This window comes from Castor canadensis, chromosome 12 (genome assembly GCF_047511655.1).
Source record: "Castor canadensis chromosome 12, mCasCan1.hap1v2, whole genome shotgun sequence".
NCBI lineage: Eukaryota > Metazoa > Chordata > Mammalia > Rodentia > Castoridae > Castor > Castor canadensis.
Window position 1 is genome coordinate 130,639,255 of NC_133397.1, and position 15,875 is coordinate 130,655,129.

Consider the following 15,875-nt stretch of genomic DNA (forward strand, 5'->3'; position numbering starts at 1 on the left):
CCATCATTGGGAGCATATAACCTTGTGTGGATGCAAAATATAGCACACTGGAAACCAGGGGGTGTGATTCCAGGCTTTTGTTTTTCTAACTTCATTAAAACACAAAAAAGTATTCACTTAATGTCCTGTAAGAAATTAATGCAGTTTGATTTGAGGACTATAGAGGAACACACAGGTTGTATTCCATGAATACTTCGTACTCCCTACTCTGTGAAATTGTTTTCATCACTTCTGTTAACAGAAGCTTTCAGGAAGCCCAGAATTTGTGGAAAACCATGAAGCACCCAGAAAAGATATTCATTTCTGCAAAGATTCTCTGGGGTACAAGAGAGTACACATTTCTCACACACACAGTCAGTGCAACTCAAGGCTATGCCTCAGTGACTTCAAGGCTTGAACATACATTTTAAAAGTCAGTGAATTCCAAATTGCACACGAAAAATCACACACAGACACACAGACACACAAACACACATAAACTGCTGATATACTGTTTGTTATCTAGTGAGCGAATATCTTAACTTCCATCTACTGAATTACAATGTTGAAGAGACAAGAAGTCACTGAACCCCAGGACACCCTGGCGCACTGCATCAATTGCCACAATCTGAATGAGAGGTTTTCTTTCAAGGATTCTTATGCATACCTATACGGTGAATATACTGAGTGAGTGTGAAATAGTGGGTACTCTAGGAATTTTTATAAAGAGAAAAGAAATTAGTTCACTATGACACTACTACAGGTATTACACACACTAGTATGCATACACAAACACACACACACACACACTCATCCTTGTCCTAGAAGCATGAGAAAAGATAAGCACAATAGCTTAAATACCAGGATTGCAAAATGTGGGGACACTTTCATGTCTCAAAATAATCATTCAACTTAGAATTCACATGAAGTGACATCATTTCTAACAATGTTCTTGGCAGGAAGGTATACTACCACCTTTAGGCCAATGAAGAAATGAGCACTAATTCGTTAGAAAATATGCGTGAAGACAACACTGTCATTGAAATCATTTGTAGCAAGCCAATGATGCACATGGATACATGTCTCAAGATCTTCGAACATACACTGGACATATTCAATGAATGCTGTACATTTCCTCACCTGACAGGTTGTCACACCTGATCTTTGGAATAGCAACGTTGAGCCATACAGAAATTAGTGACTTCCAGGAAGCATTGCTGACTTGCATTATTTGGAATAGAGAATTTAACAGACACAGAAACAGGAAATATTTTGAAACCACACTAGTGGCCCCACAAACAAAGTCACGCACAGTGTGACTTAGTTCCATGAATATTCAGTATTCTCCTGTCAGTGAATGTATGGGCTTTCATCTAAGTAAAGGTCTTTTTAGTATCTCCAATTGTTCATGACCACCAGGAAACTGGATTTTTGCCATTTTTCACTGCTTGTATGAGGGAGAATGGTTCATTTTAGCCCACTATACTACATATAGGACTCTGAATTGCATAGATAATGTAGCTCCTTTTATAAACAATCTTAGGTGATTGAAGTTCTGCCAAGAAAAATCAACTTATATTCTCCCCATGTATCATGGCTTTCTTGAGAAGAAACAATTATTTAGCTCACAACAATGTATTTAAAACTGGGAAATATTTAAAAATATGTTGTGCCCATTCTAAAAACACCTCAGTCGTTAGGTTTTAGCATCTAGACATTATGTCCTACTGCTGCAGTTGAGTGTCTAATTCACAGGATACTTCCTTTCATAGCATCACATTTCAATGGGAGCAACACTCTTTTGACCTTAATGCTGAGGTAGGATGAAATTCATAGAAACATGTAACTCTGATACTAGAAACAGCTTGGGTAACATGTTTGAATATCTGGCAACAGGTTCATATCATTGATCTCAGTACATATGTCACAGGATAACTCCAAATCTCTCCTGGTTTTGATTAGGAGAAAATTTCATGTTTGTTCATAACTTCATTATATGCTTTAATTTCATACAATCAAGTAGGCCTCATTCTACTCCCAACATAGTTTGATGGTTGATGTCAGTCCAGCCATTCAACTCCATGAAATCACGTGCATTTCTCTGGATTTTTACCACCTATCTGCATTTTTCGTTTTGAGAAACATTGCTTCCACCTCATAATTTCGCACTATGGTGAGTTTCACAGAATTCAGTTACTCATGTTTAAAAACCAACAGATTAAGAAGGTTTTCTCTCTGTGTTTTAACATGTCTTGGAATAGAGGGTACATTTCACCAGTTACTTCACAGCTAGCACCACTTTTCAGTTTCAAAAAATTCGGATCACATTCACCTCATAATGCAGTAGATATTCTAATGAGTTTAATAGATATATGAATTTCCCATTTAAATACATAGTAATAGGAAAGGTGAATATTTGGCAGTTAGTTCTGCTAATAAGCTTCAGCAAGTCTTTTACGGGATTGCTCCACTTTTGTGTCTGGAATTATTCGTGTAGAAATATCAATGTTACCGCATGATGCTTTCCTTATTATTCAGAATTGCATACAAAACTACTTCCCATTCTGAAATGAAATAAGTTTGAATGTTGAATATCTGACACTACCTTGAAGTCCTGGCTTTCCTCTGCAATTCAAAGGATTACACCCATCAAGCACCATTTTTAATTAAAAAAAATTATTGTTTATTTTTGTCCTTAGTGAGATAGATATACATACATATATATGTTGTGTTCATATATATATATGTACGTGTATTTTTCCAAATTTCATAGAAAAACGTAACTCGAAATTTTAAGCCAACTTAATCAGATGATTAAAGGTCTGCTAGGGGTTTTTTGTCTTGCTCTGTATGTCAAGTATTTCTTCCATGTTCCCAGTTTTCATTTGGAATATATATTCATTCAATCACACTTCACTATCTACTGTTTTAGTTTTCAGAGAAACATATAATTGTAAAAGAACAGAAAGCAGTTATATGTATTAATCTCTAGGAACAAGATGAACGCCTGGAAGGCACTCAGTGAGTCACAATATTATTTCATATTGGCTGGGTTACTTTGATAGAAATATTGCATTTTCCTAAATTCATAGAATTATGAACCCCAAGAAACACAGCTTACTCAGGGCAATTTCGTCCAAAATTCATTTCCTTGGTCGATGTACCCTGATGGCTAGAGAACAAGTAGTGTCAGATCAACAGGTGACGGGGAATCCATGTAACCTCATTCTTGCCTTGCGTGTCTCCTGTTATCAAACCGTGACATCGTGTGTTCAGGGTGAGACCCTGAATTCGTGACAGCCGGTGCACCACAGTGAGATGAAGAGGGGACTGTTCTGCTTGGTGAATTCCAGACCCAAGTTGTACAAAGGCATGTGGATAATTCAAACCATGGGGCATTGTACCTTGGGCTAGCAGTGTGTTTGGAACTCACCCAACTTGATGAGCTCAGGTCAACCATGTTGTGCTGCTGTCCCTGTCTCCGTTTTCCCCTGGCCACAGTTAACTGAGAATGTTTCCACACAAAGCATGGGCACCTTCCTCCAGCTTCTTCCATTGACTGGCTTGGCCGTCATAGCAACAGGCCAGGCAGCAGCTGCCTATGGACACTCCCAGTTCCTGGTGATGTGGGCCCACAGTGACATCACAACCATGTCTTTTCTGATTGGTCAGACTGCATAAGCACTCCTTCTAGGGCTCCTCCCCCTCCACACACCCGCCACTTTGCTGCCAGCAGCAGCCAAGATCTTCTGATCTGAAGACGGCTCATTTCCTCCAGTTTCCCTCCTCACCTTTTCAAGGTTCAACTGAGATGATATTCCTCTCCTGTTCCATGCAACTACCAGTCTAGAAGCTGCATTTTGGCGGATAGGAAGTGTTTCTACTGGTGAGTACAAAATCACCTCAAGCCCTTTGCAGTGCCATTAGCCAGGAAAAGTCAAATAACATTGAATGAGGAAATTTCTCTCCCAGAATTACATCACCCATAATTGCGTGCATATTCCCTTGTGTGGATTCCAAATATAGCCCTCTGGAAACCATGGGGTTGTCATTCCAGGATTTTGTTTTCCTAACTTCATCCAAAGACAAATTCTCTCGGGGACTGGCAAGAGCATCAGAGTGAACAGTGTATTCATTTTATATCGACCAAGAAATTAATTCACTTTGAACTGAGGACTCTAGAGGAACACACAGGGTGTACTCCATGAATGCTTAGTACTCCCTACTCATTGAAATTGTTATCATCTCTCCCGTGAACAGAAGCTTTCAGGAACACCATAAATTGTAGCAAACCATGAAGCACTCGGAAAGGACTTTCATTTCTGCAAATATTCTCTGGGACACTAAAGAGTTCAACTTTTCCTCATGGAGCTGAACACACACAGCCAGTGCGACTCAAGGCGGTGCTGCAAAGTGAATTCAAGGCTATAACATATATTCTCAATATAGTGAATTCCAAATGGAAATAGATAAATCACACACAGACACACACACACAGAGACATACACACACAAATGTGCTGATATACTGTTCCCTAACTAGTGAGCAAATATTTTCAGTCCATCTACTGAATTACGAGGTTCAAAAGGTGAGACGACCTGAACAGCAGGACAGCCTGGTGCACTCCATCACTTCCCACAATCCGAATGAGACGTTTTCTTTCAAGTATTCTTCTGCGTACCTAAAGAGGGGATAAACTCAATAAGTGTGAAATAGTAGGTACAGTAAGAATTTTTATAAGGAGCAAAGAAATTAGTTCACCATGACACTATGGGTATTACACACACTCGTATGCATAGGCAAACACACACAGGGCAACAGACACACCCCTGCCGGAGGACCATGAGGAGAGATAAGCGCAAGAGCTGAAATCGCTGGGTCGCCCGAATGTGCGGACACTTTCGTGTCTCCAAAAAATCATCCAACTTACACAAATACATGAAGTGACATCATTTCCAACAATGTCCTTGGAAGGAAGGTATCCTACCACCTTTAGGCCAATGATGTAATAAGCACTAATTCACCAGAGTATATGCATGAAGCCATCACTGTAATTGAAATCATTTGTAGCAAGCCAATGATGCACATGGATACATGTCACACTGGACATATTCAATGAATGCTGCACATTTCCTCACCTGACAGGTTTTCACAGCTGATTTTTGGAATAGCAACGCTGAGCCATACCGAAATTAGTGACTTCCGGGAAGCATTGCTGACTTGCATTATTTGGAACGCAGCCTTTAACAGACACAGAAACAGGAAACATTTGGAAACCACACCAGCGGCCACACACGCAAATACACCCACAGTGTCACTTAGTTCCATGAATATTCAGTATTCTGGTGTCAGTGAATGTATGGGCTTTCATTTAAGTAAAGTTCTTTTTAGGATCTCCAATTTTTCATGATCACCAGGAAACTGGATTGTTTGCCATGTTTCACTGCGTGTAATTGAGAGAATGGTTAATTTTCGCCCATAATACTACATGTAGTGCTCTGAATTTGATAGACAAAGGAACTTCTTTTATAAACAATCATAGATGGTTGAAGTTCGGTCAGGAAAACTCAACTTATATTCTCTCGAGGTATCTTGACTTTCTAGAGAAGAAACAATTATTTAGCTCCCAACAATGCATTTAAAACTAGTAAATACTTGAAAATATGTTGTGCCCATTGCAAAACCACCTCAGTCCTTAGGTTTAGTATCTAGAAAATATGTCCTACTGCTGCAATTGAGTGTATATTTCACAGGATACTTCCTTTCCAAGCATCATACTTCAATGGAAGTAGCACTCATTTGGCCTTAATGCTGAGGTAGGATGAATTTCATAGACACATGTAACTGTGATAATAGAAACCACTTGCATAATATGTTGAATATCTGGCATCAGATTCAAATCATTGATCTCAGTACATATGTCACAGGATATCTCCCCTTCACTCCTGGTTTTGTGATAAGGAGAATTTTCACGTTTGTTCATAACTTCATTTTATGCTTTGATTTAATATATCATGTAAGCCCTATTCTACTCCCCACATAGAATGATGGTTGATGTCTCTCTAGCCCTTCTATTCCCGGAATTCACTGTGCATTTCTCTGCATTTTTTCCCACCTATCTCCATTTTTCGTTTTGAGAAACATTGCCTCCACCTCATAATTTTGCCTTATACTGAGTTTCATAGAATTCAGTTACTCATGTTTAAAAACCAACATCTTTAGAAGGTTTTCTCTCTGGTGTTTGATCAAGTCTTGCAATAGAGGGTACATCTCACCAGTTACTTCCCAGCTAGCACCATTTTTCGGTTTCAAAATATTCAGATCACATTTACCTCATAATGCTGTAGATATTCTGATGAGTTTACTTGATACGTGAATTTCCCGAATAAAATCCTAGTAATAGGAAGGCTTCATATTTGGAATTAGTTCAGCTGAAAGGCTTCAGCAAGTCCTTCAAAGGATTGCTCCACTTCTGTTACTGGCTGGGCAGCCATAGCAACAGGTGCTGCCTGTGGACACTTCTTGTTTCTGGTGATGTTTCCCCACTGTGGCATCACCACCAAGTCTTTTCTGATTACTCAGACTGTGCAAGCACTTCTGCTATGGCCCCTCCCCCTCCACACACCAGCCACTTTCATGCCAGTAACAGGCAAGAGCTTCTGATCTGAAGATGGCTCATCTCCTCTAGTTTCCCTCCTCACCTCTTCAAGGTTCAACTGAGATGACATTCCTCTTCTGTTCCATACAACTACAAATCTGCAAGCTGAATTTTGGAGAATAGGAAGTGTTTCTACTGGTGAGTACATAAACACCTCAAGTCCTATGCAGTGCAACCAGCCAGGAAAGTCCCATAACATTGGATGAGGAAATGTCTCTCCCAGAAGTACATCTCCCATCATTGGGAGCATATAACCTTGTGTGGATGCAAAATATAGCACACTGGAAACCAGGGGGTGTGATTCCAGGCTTTTGTTTTTCTAACTTCATTAAAACACAAAAAAGTATTCACTTAATGTCCTGTAAGAAATTAATGCAGTTTGATTTGAGGACTATAGAGGAACACACAGGTTGTATTCCATGAATACTTCGTACTCCCTACTCTGTGAAATTGTTTTCATCACTTCTGTTAACAGAAGCTTTCAGGAAGCCCAGAATTTGTGGAAAACCATGAAGCACCCAGAAAAGATATTCATTTCTGCAAAGATTCTCTGGGGTACAAGAGAGTACACATTTCTCACACACACAGTCAGTGCAACTCAAGGCTATGCCTCAGTGACTTCAAGGCTTGAACATACATTTTAAAAGTCAGTGAATTCCAAATTGCACACGAAAAATCACACACAGACACACAGACACACAAACACACATAAACTGCTGATACACTGTTTGTTATCTAGTGAGCGAATATCTTAACTTCCATCTACTGAATTACAATGTTGAAGAGACAAGAAGTCACTGAACCCCAGGACACCCTGGCGCACTGCATCAATTGCCACAATCTGAATGAGAGGTTTTCTTTCAAGGATTCTTATGCATACCTATACGGTGAATATACTGAGTGAGTGTGAAATAGTGGGTACTCTAGGAATTTTTATAAAGAGAAAAGAAATTAGTTCACTATGACACTACTACAGGTATTACACACACTAGTATGCATACACAAACACACACACACACACACTCATCCTTGTCCTAGAAGCATGAGAAAAGATAAGCACAATAGCTTAAATACCAGGATTGCAAAATGTGGGGACACTTTCATGTCTCAAAATAATCATTCAACTTAGAATTCACATGAAGTGACATCATTTCTAACAATGTTCTTGGCAGGAAGGTATACTACCACCTTTAGGCCAATGAAGAAATGAGCACTAATTCGTTAGAAAATATGCGTGAAGACAACACTGTCATTGAAATCATTTGTAGCAAGCCAATGATGCACATGGATACATGTCTCAAGATCTTCGAACATACACTGGACATATTCAATGAATGCTGTACATTTCCTCACCTGACAGGTTGTCACACCTGATCTTTGGAATAGCAACATTGAGCCATACAGAAATTAGTGACTTCCAGGAAGCATTGCTGACTTGCATTATTTGGAATAGAGAATTTAACAGACACAGAAACAGGAAATATTTTGAAACCACACTAGTGGCCCCACAAACAAAGTCACGCACAGTGTGACTTAGTTCCATGAATATTCAGTATTCTCCTGTCAGTGAATGTATGGGCTTTCATCTAAGTAAAGGTCTTTTTAGTATCTCCAATTGTTCATGACCACCAGGAAACTGGATTTTTGCCATTTTTCACTGCTTGTATGAGGGAGAATGGTTCATTTTAGCCCACTATACTACATATAGGACTCTGAATTGCATAGATAAAGTAGCTCCTTTTATAAACAATCTTAGGTGATTGAAGTTCTGCCAAGAAAAATCAACTTATATTCTCCCCATGTATCATGGCTTTCTTGAGAAGAAACAATTATTTAGCTCACAACAATGTATTTAAAACTGGGAAATATTTAAAAATATGTTGTGCCCATTCTAAAAACACCTCAGTCGTTAGGTTTTAGCATCTAGACATTATGTCCTACTGCTGCAGTTGAGTGTCTAATTCACAGGATACTTCCTTTCATAGCATCAAATTTCAATGGGAGCAACACTCTTTTGACCTTAATGCTGAGGTAGGATGAAATTCATAGAAACATGTAACTCTGATACTAGAAACAGCTTGGGTAACATGTTTGAATATCTGGCAACAGGTTCATATCATTGATCTCAGTACATATGTCACAGGATAACTCCAAATCTCTCCTGGTTTTGATTAGGAGAAAATTTCATGTTTGTTCATAACTTCATTATATGCTTTAATTTCATACAATCAAGTAGGCCTCATTCTACTCCCAACATAGTTTGATGGTTGATGTCAGTCCAGCCATTCAACTCCATGAAATCACGTGCATTTCTCTGGATTTTTACCACCTATCTGCATTTTTCGTTTTGAGAAACATTGCTTCCACCTCATAATTTCGCACTATGGTGAGTTTCACAGAATTCAGTTACTCATGTTTAAAAACCAACAGATTAAGAAGGTTTTCTCTCTGTGTTTTAACATGTCTTGGAATAGAGGGTACATTTCACCAGTTACTTCACAGCTAGCACCACTTTTCAGTTTCAAAAAATTCGGATCACATTCACCTCATAATGCAGTAGATATTCTAATGAGTTTAATAGATATATGAATTTCCCATTTAAATACATAGTAATAGGAAAGGTGAATATTTGGCAGTTAGTTCTGCTAATAAGCTTCAGCAAGTCTTTTACGGGATTGCTCCACTTTTGTGTCTGGAATTATTCGTGTAGAAATATCAATGTTACCGCATGATGCTTTCCTTATTATTCAGAATTGCATACAAAACTACTTCCCATTCTGAAATGAAATAAGTTTGAATGTTGAATATCTGACACTACCTTGAAGTCCTGGCTTTCCTCTGCAATTCAAAGGATTACACCCATCAAGCACCATTTTTAATTAAAAAAAATTATTGTTTATTTTTGTCCTTAGTGAGATAGATATACATACATATATATGTTGTGTTCATATATATATATGTACGTGTATTTTTCCAAATTTCATAGAAAAACGTAACTCGAAATTTTAAGCCAACTTAATCAGATGATTAAAGGTCTGCTAGGGGTTTTTTGTCTTGCTCTGTATGTCAAGTATTTCTTCCATGTTCCCAGTTTTCATTTGGAATATATATTCATTCAATCACACTTCACTATCTACTGTTTTAGTTTTCAGAGAAACATATAATTGTAAAAGAACAGAAAGCAGTTATATGTATGAATCTCTAGTAACAAGATGAACGCCTGGAAGGCACTCAGTGAGTCACAATATTATTTCATATTGGCTGGGTTACTTTGATAGAAATATTGCATTTTCCTAAATTCATAGAATTATGAACCCCAAGAAACACAGCTTACTCAGGGCAATTTCGTCCAAAATTCATTTCCTTGGTCGATGTACCCTGATGGCTAGAGAACAAGTAGTGTCAGATCAACAGGTGACGGGGAATCCATGTAACCTCATTCTTGCCTTGCGTGTCTCCTGTTATCAAACCGTGACATCGTGTGTTCAGGGTGAGACCCTGAATTCGTGACAGCCGGTGCACCACAGTGAGATGAAGAGGGGACTGTTCTGCTTGGTGAATTCCAGACCCAAGTTGTACAAAGGCATGTGGATAATTCAAACCATGGGGCATTGTACCTTGGGCTAGCAGTGTGTTTGGAACTCACCCATCTTGATGAGCTCAGGTCAACCATGTTGTGCTGCTGTCCCTGTCTCCGTTTTCCCCTGGCCACAGTTAACTGAGAATGTTTCCACACAAAGCATGGGCACCTTCCTCCAGCTTCTTCCATTGACTGGCTTGGCCGTCATAGCAACAGGCCAGGCAGCAGCTGCCTATGGACACTCCCAGTTCCTGGTGATGTGGGCCCACAGTGACATCACAACCATGTCTTTTCTGATTGGTCAGACTGCATAAGCACTCCTTCTAAGGCTCCTCCCCCTCCACACACCCGCCACTTTGCTGCCAGCAGCAGCCAAGATCTTCTGATCTGAAGACGGCTCATTTCCTCCAGTTTCCCTCCTCACCTTTTCAAGGTTCAACTGAGATGATATTCCTCTCCTGTTCCATGCAACTACCAGTCTAGAAGCTGCATTTTGGCGGATAGGAAGTGTTTCTACTGGTGAGTACAAAATCACCTCAAGCCCTTTGCAGTGCCATTAGCCAGGAAAAGTCAAATAACATTGAATGAGGAAATTTCTCTCCCAGAATTACATCACCCATAATTGCGTGCATATTCCCTTGTGTGGATTCCAAATATAGCCCTCTGGAAACCATGGGGTTGTCATTCCAGGATTTTGTTTTCCTAACTTCATCCAAAGACAAATTCTCTCGGGGACTGGCAAGAGCATCAGAGTGAACAGTGTATTCATTTTATATCGACCAAGAAATTAATTCACTTTGAACTGAGGACTCTAGAGGAACACACAGGGTGTACTCCATGAATGCTTAGTACTCCCTACTCATTGAAATTGTTATCATCTCTCCCGTGAACAGAAGCTTTCAGGAACACCATAAATTGCAGCAAACCATGAAGCACTCGGAAAGGACTTTCATTTCTGCAAATATTCTCTGGGATACTAAAGAGTTCAACTTTTCCTCATGGAGCTGAACACACACAGCCAGTGCGACTCAAGGCGGTGCTGCAAAGTGAATTCAAGGCTATAACATATATTCTCAATATAGTGAATTCCAAATGGAAATAGATAAATCACACACAGACACACACACACAGAGACATACACACACAAATGTGCTGATATACTGTTCCCTAACTAGTGAGCAAATATCTTCATTCCATCTACTGAATTACAAGGTTCAAAAGGTGAGACGACCTGAACAGCAGGACAGCCTGGTGCACTCCATCACTTCCCACAATCCGAATGAGACGTTTTCTTTCAAGTATTCTTCTGCGTACCTAAAGAGGGGATAAACTCAATAAGTGTGAAATAGTAGGTACAGTAAGAATTTTTATAAGGAGCAAAGAAATTAGTTCACCATGACACTATGGGTATTACACACACTCGTATGCATAGGCAAACACACACAGGGCAACAGACACACCCCTGCCGGAGGACCATGAGGAGAGATAAGCGCAAGAGCTGAAATCGCTGGGTCGCCCGAATGTGCGGACACTTTCGTGTCTCCAAAAAATCATCCAACTTACACAAATACATGAAGTGACATCATTTCCAACAATGTCCTTGGAAGGAAGGTATCCTACCACCTTTAGGCCAATGATGTAATAAGCACTAATTCACCAGAGTATATGCATGAAGCCATCACTGTAATTGAAATCATTTGTAGCAAGCCAATGATGCACATGGATACATGTCACACTGGACATATTCAATGAATGCTGCACATTTCCTCACCTGACAGGTTTTCACAGCTGATTTTTGGAATAGCAACGCTGAGCCATACCGAAATTAGTGACTTCCGGGAAGCATTGCTGACTTGCATTATTTGGAACGCAGCCTTTAACAGACACAGAAACAGGAAACATTTGGAAACCACACCAGCGGCCACACACGCAAATACACCCACAGTGTCACTTAGTTCCATGAATATTCAGTATTCTGGTGTCAGTGAATGTATGGGCTTTCATTTAAGTAAAGTTCTTTTTAGGATCTCCAATTTTTCATGATCACCAGGAAACTGGATTGTTTGCCATGTTTCACTGCGTGTAATTGAGAGAATGGTTAATTTTCGCCCATAATACTACATGTAGTGCTCTGAATTTGATAGACAAAGGAACTTCTTTTATAAACAATCATAGATGGTTGAAGTTCGGTCAGGAAAACTCAACTTATATTCTCTCGAGGTATCTTGACTTTCTAGAGAAGAAACAATTATTTAGCTCCCAACAATGCATTTAAAACTAGTAAATACTTGAAAATATGTTGTGCCCATTGCAAAACCACCTCAGTCCTTAGGTTTAGTATCTAGAAAATATGTCCTACTGCTGCAATTGAGTGTATATTTCACAGGATACTTCCTTTCCAAGCATCATACTTCAATGGAAGTAGCACTCATTTGGCCTTAATGCTGAGGTAGGATGAATTTCATAGACACATGTAACTGTGATAATAGAAACCACTTGCGTAATATGTTGAATATCTGGCATCAGATTCAAATCATTGATCTCAGTACATATGTCACAGGATATCTCCCCTTCACTCCTGGTTTTGTGATAAGGAGAATTTTCACGTTTGTTCATAACTTCATTTTATGCTTTGATTTAATATATCATGTAAGCCCTATTCTACTCCCCACATAGAATGATGGTTGATGTCTCTCTAGCCCTTCTATTCCCGGAATTCACTGTGCATTTCTCTGCATTTTTTCCCACCTATCTCCATTTTTCGTTTTGAGAAACATTGCCTCCACCTCATAATTTCGCCTTATACTGAGTTTCATAGAATTCAGTTACTCATGTTTAAAAACCAACATCTTTAGAAGGTTTTCTCTCTGGTGTTTGATCAAGTCTTGCAATAGAGGGTACATCTCACCAGTTACTTCCCAGCTAGCACCACTTTTCGGTTTCAAAATATTCAGATCACATTTACCTCATAATGCTGTAGATATTCTGATGAGTTTACTTGATACGTGAATTTCCCGAATAAAATCCTAGTAATAGGAAGGCTTCATATTTGGAATTAGTTCAGCTGAAAGGCTTCAGCAAGTCCTTCAAAGGATTGCTCCACTTCTGTTACTGGCTGGGCAGCCATAGCAACAGGTGCTGCCTGTGGACACTTCTTGTTTCTGGTGATGTTTCCCCACTGTGGCATCACCACCAAGTCTTTTCTGATTACTCAGACTGTGCAAGCACTTCTGCTATGGCCCCTCCCCCTCCACACACCAGCCACTTTCATGCCAGTAACAGGCAAGAGCTTCTGATCTGAAGATGGCTCATCTCCTCTAGTTTCCCTCCTCACCTCTTCAAGGTTCAACTGAGATGACATTCCTCTTCTGTTCCATACAACTACAAATCTGCAAGCTGAATTTTGGAGAATAGGAAGTGTTTCTACTGGTGAGTACATAAACACCTCAAGTCCTATGCAGTGCAACCAGCCAGGAAAGTCCCATAACATTGGATGAGGAAATGTCTCTCCCAGAAGTACATCTCCCATCATTGGGAGCATATAACCTTGTGTGGATGCAAAATATAGCACACTGGAAACCAGGGGGTGTGATTCCAGGCTTTTGTTTTTCTAACTTCATTAAAACACAAAAAAGTATTCACTTAATGTCCTGTAAGAAATTAATGCAGTTTGATTTGAGGACTATAGAGGAACACACAGGTTGTATTCCATGAATACTTCGTACTCCCTACTCTGTGAAATTGTTTTCATCACTTCTGTTAACAGAAGCTTTCAGGAAGCCCAGAATTTGTGGAAAACCATGAAGCACCCAGAAAAGATATTCATTTCTGCAAAGATTCTCTGGGGTACAAGAGAGTACACATTTCTCACACACACAGTCAGTGCAACTCAAGGCTATGCCTCAGTGACTTCAAGGCTTGAACATACATTTTAAAAGTCAGTGAATTCCAAATTGCACACGAAAAATCACACACAGACACACAGACACACAAACACACATAAACTGCTGATACACTGTTTGTTATCTAGTGAGCGAATATCTTAACTTCCATCTACTGAATTACAATGTTGAAGAGACAAGAAGTCACTGAACCCCAGGACACCCTGGCGCACTGCATCAATTGCCACAATCTGAATGAGAGGTTTTCTTTCAAGGATTCTTATGCATACCTATACGGTGAATATACTGAGTGAGTGTGAAATAGTGGGTACTCTAGGAATTTTTATAAAGAGAAAAGAAATTTGTTCACTATGACACTACTACAGGTATTACACACACTAGTATGCATACACAAACACACACACACACACACTCATCCTTGTCCTAGAAGCATGAGAAAACATAAGCACAATAGCTTAAATACCAGGATTGCAAAATGTGGGGACACTTTCATGTCTCAAAATAATCATTCAACTTAGAATTCACATGAAGTGACATCATTTCTAACAATGTTCTTGGCAGGAAGGTATACTACCACCTTTAGGCCAATGAAGAAATGAGCACTAATTCGTTAGAAAATATGCGTGAAGACAACACTGTCATTGAAATCATTTGTAGCAAGCCAATGATGCACATGGATACATGTCTCAAGATCTTCGAACATACACTGGACATATTCAATGAATGCTGTACATTTCCTCACCTGACAGGTTGTCACACCTGATCTTTGGAATAGCAACATTGAGCCATACAGAAATTAGTGACTTCCAGGAAGCATTGCTGACTTGCATTATTTGGAATAGAGAATTTAACAGACACAGAAACAGGAAATATTTTGAAACCACACTAGTGGCCCCACAAACAAAGTCACGCACAGTGTGACTTAGTTCCATGAATATTCAGTATTCTCCTGTCAGTGAATGTATGGGCTTTCATCTAAGTAAAGGTCTTTTTAGTATCTCCAATTGTTCATGACCACCAGGAAACTGGATTTTTGCCATTTTTCACTGCTTGTATGAGGGAGAATGGTTCATTTTAGCCCACTATACTACATATAGGACTCTGAATTGCATAGATAAAGTAGCTCCTTTTATAAACAATCTTAGGTGATTGAAGTTCTGCCAAGAAAAATCAACTTATATTCTCCCCATGTATCATGGCTTTCTTGAGAAGAAACAATTATTTAGCTCACAACAATGTATTTAAAACTGGGAAATATTTAAAAATATGTTGTGCCCATTCTAAAAACACCTCAGTCGTTAGGTTTTAGCATCTAGACATTATGTCCTACTGCTGCAGTTGAGTGTCTAATTCACAGGATACTTCCTTTCATAGCATCAAATTTCAATGGGAGCAACACTCTTTTGACCTTAATGCTGAGGTAGGATGAAATTCATAGAAACATGTAACTCTGATACTAGAAACAGCTTGGGTAACATGTTTGAATATCTGGCAACAGGTTCATATCATTGATCTCAGTACATATGTCACAGGATAACTCCAAATCTCTCCTGGTTTTGATTAGGAGAAAATTTCATGTTTGTTCATAACTTCATTATATGCTTTAATTTCATACAATCAAGTAGGCCTCATTCTACTCCCAACATAGTTTGATGGTTGATGTCAGTCCAGCCATTCAACTCCATGAAATCACGTGCATTTCTCTGGATTTTTACCACCTATCTGCATTTTTCGTTTTGAGAAACATTGCTTCCAC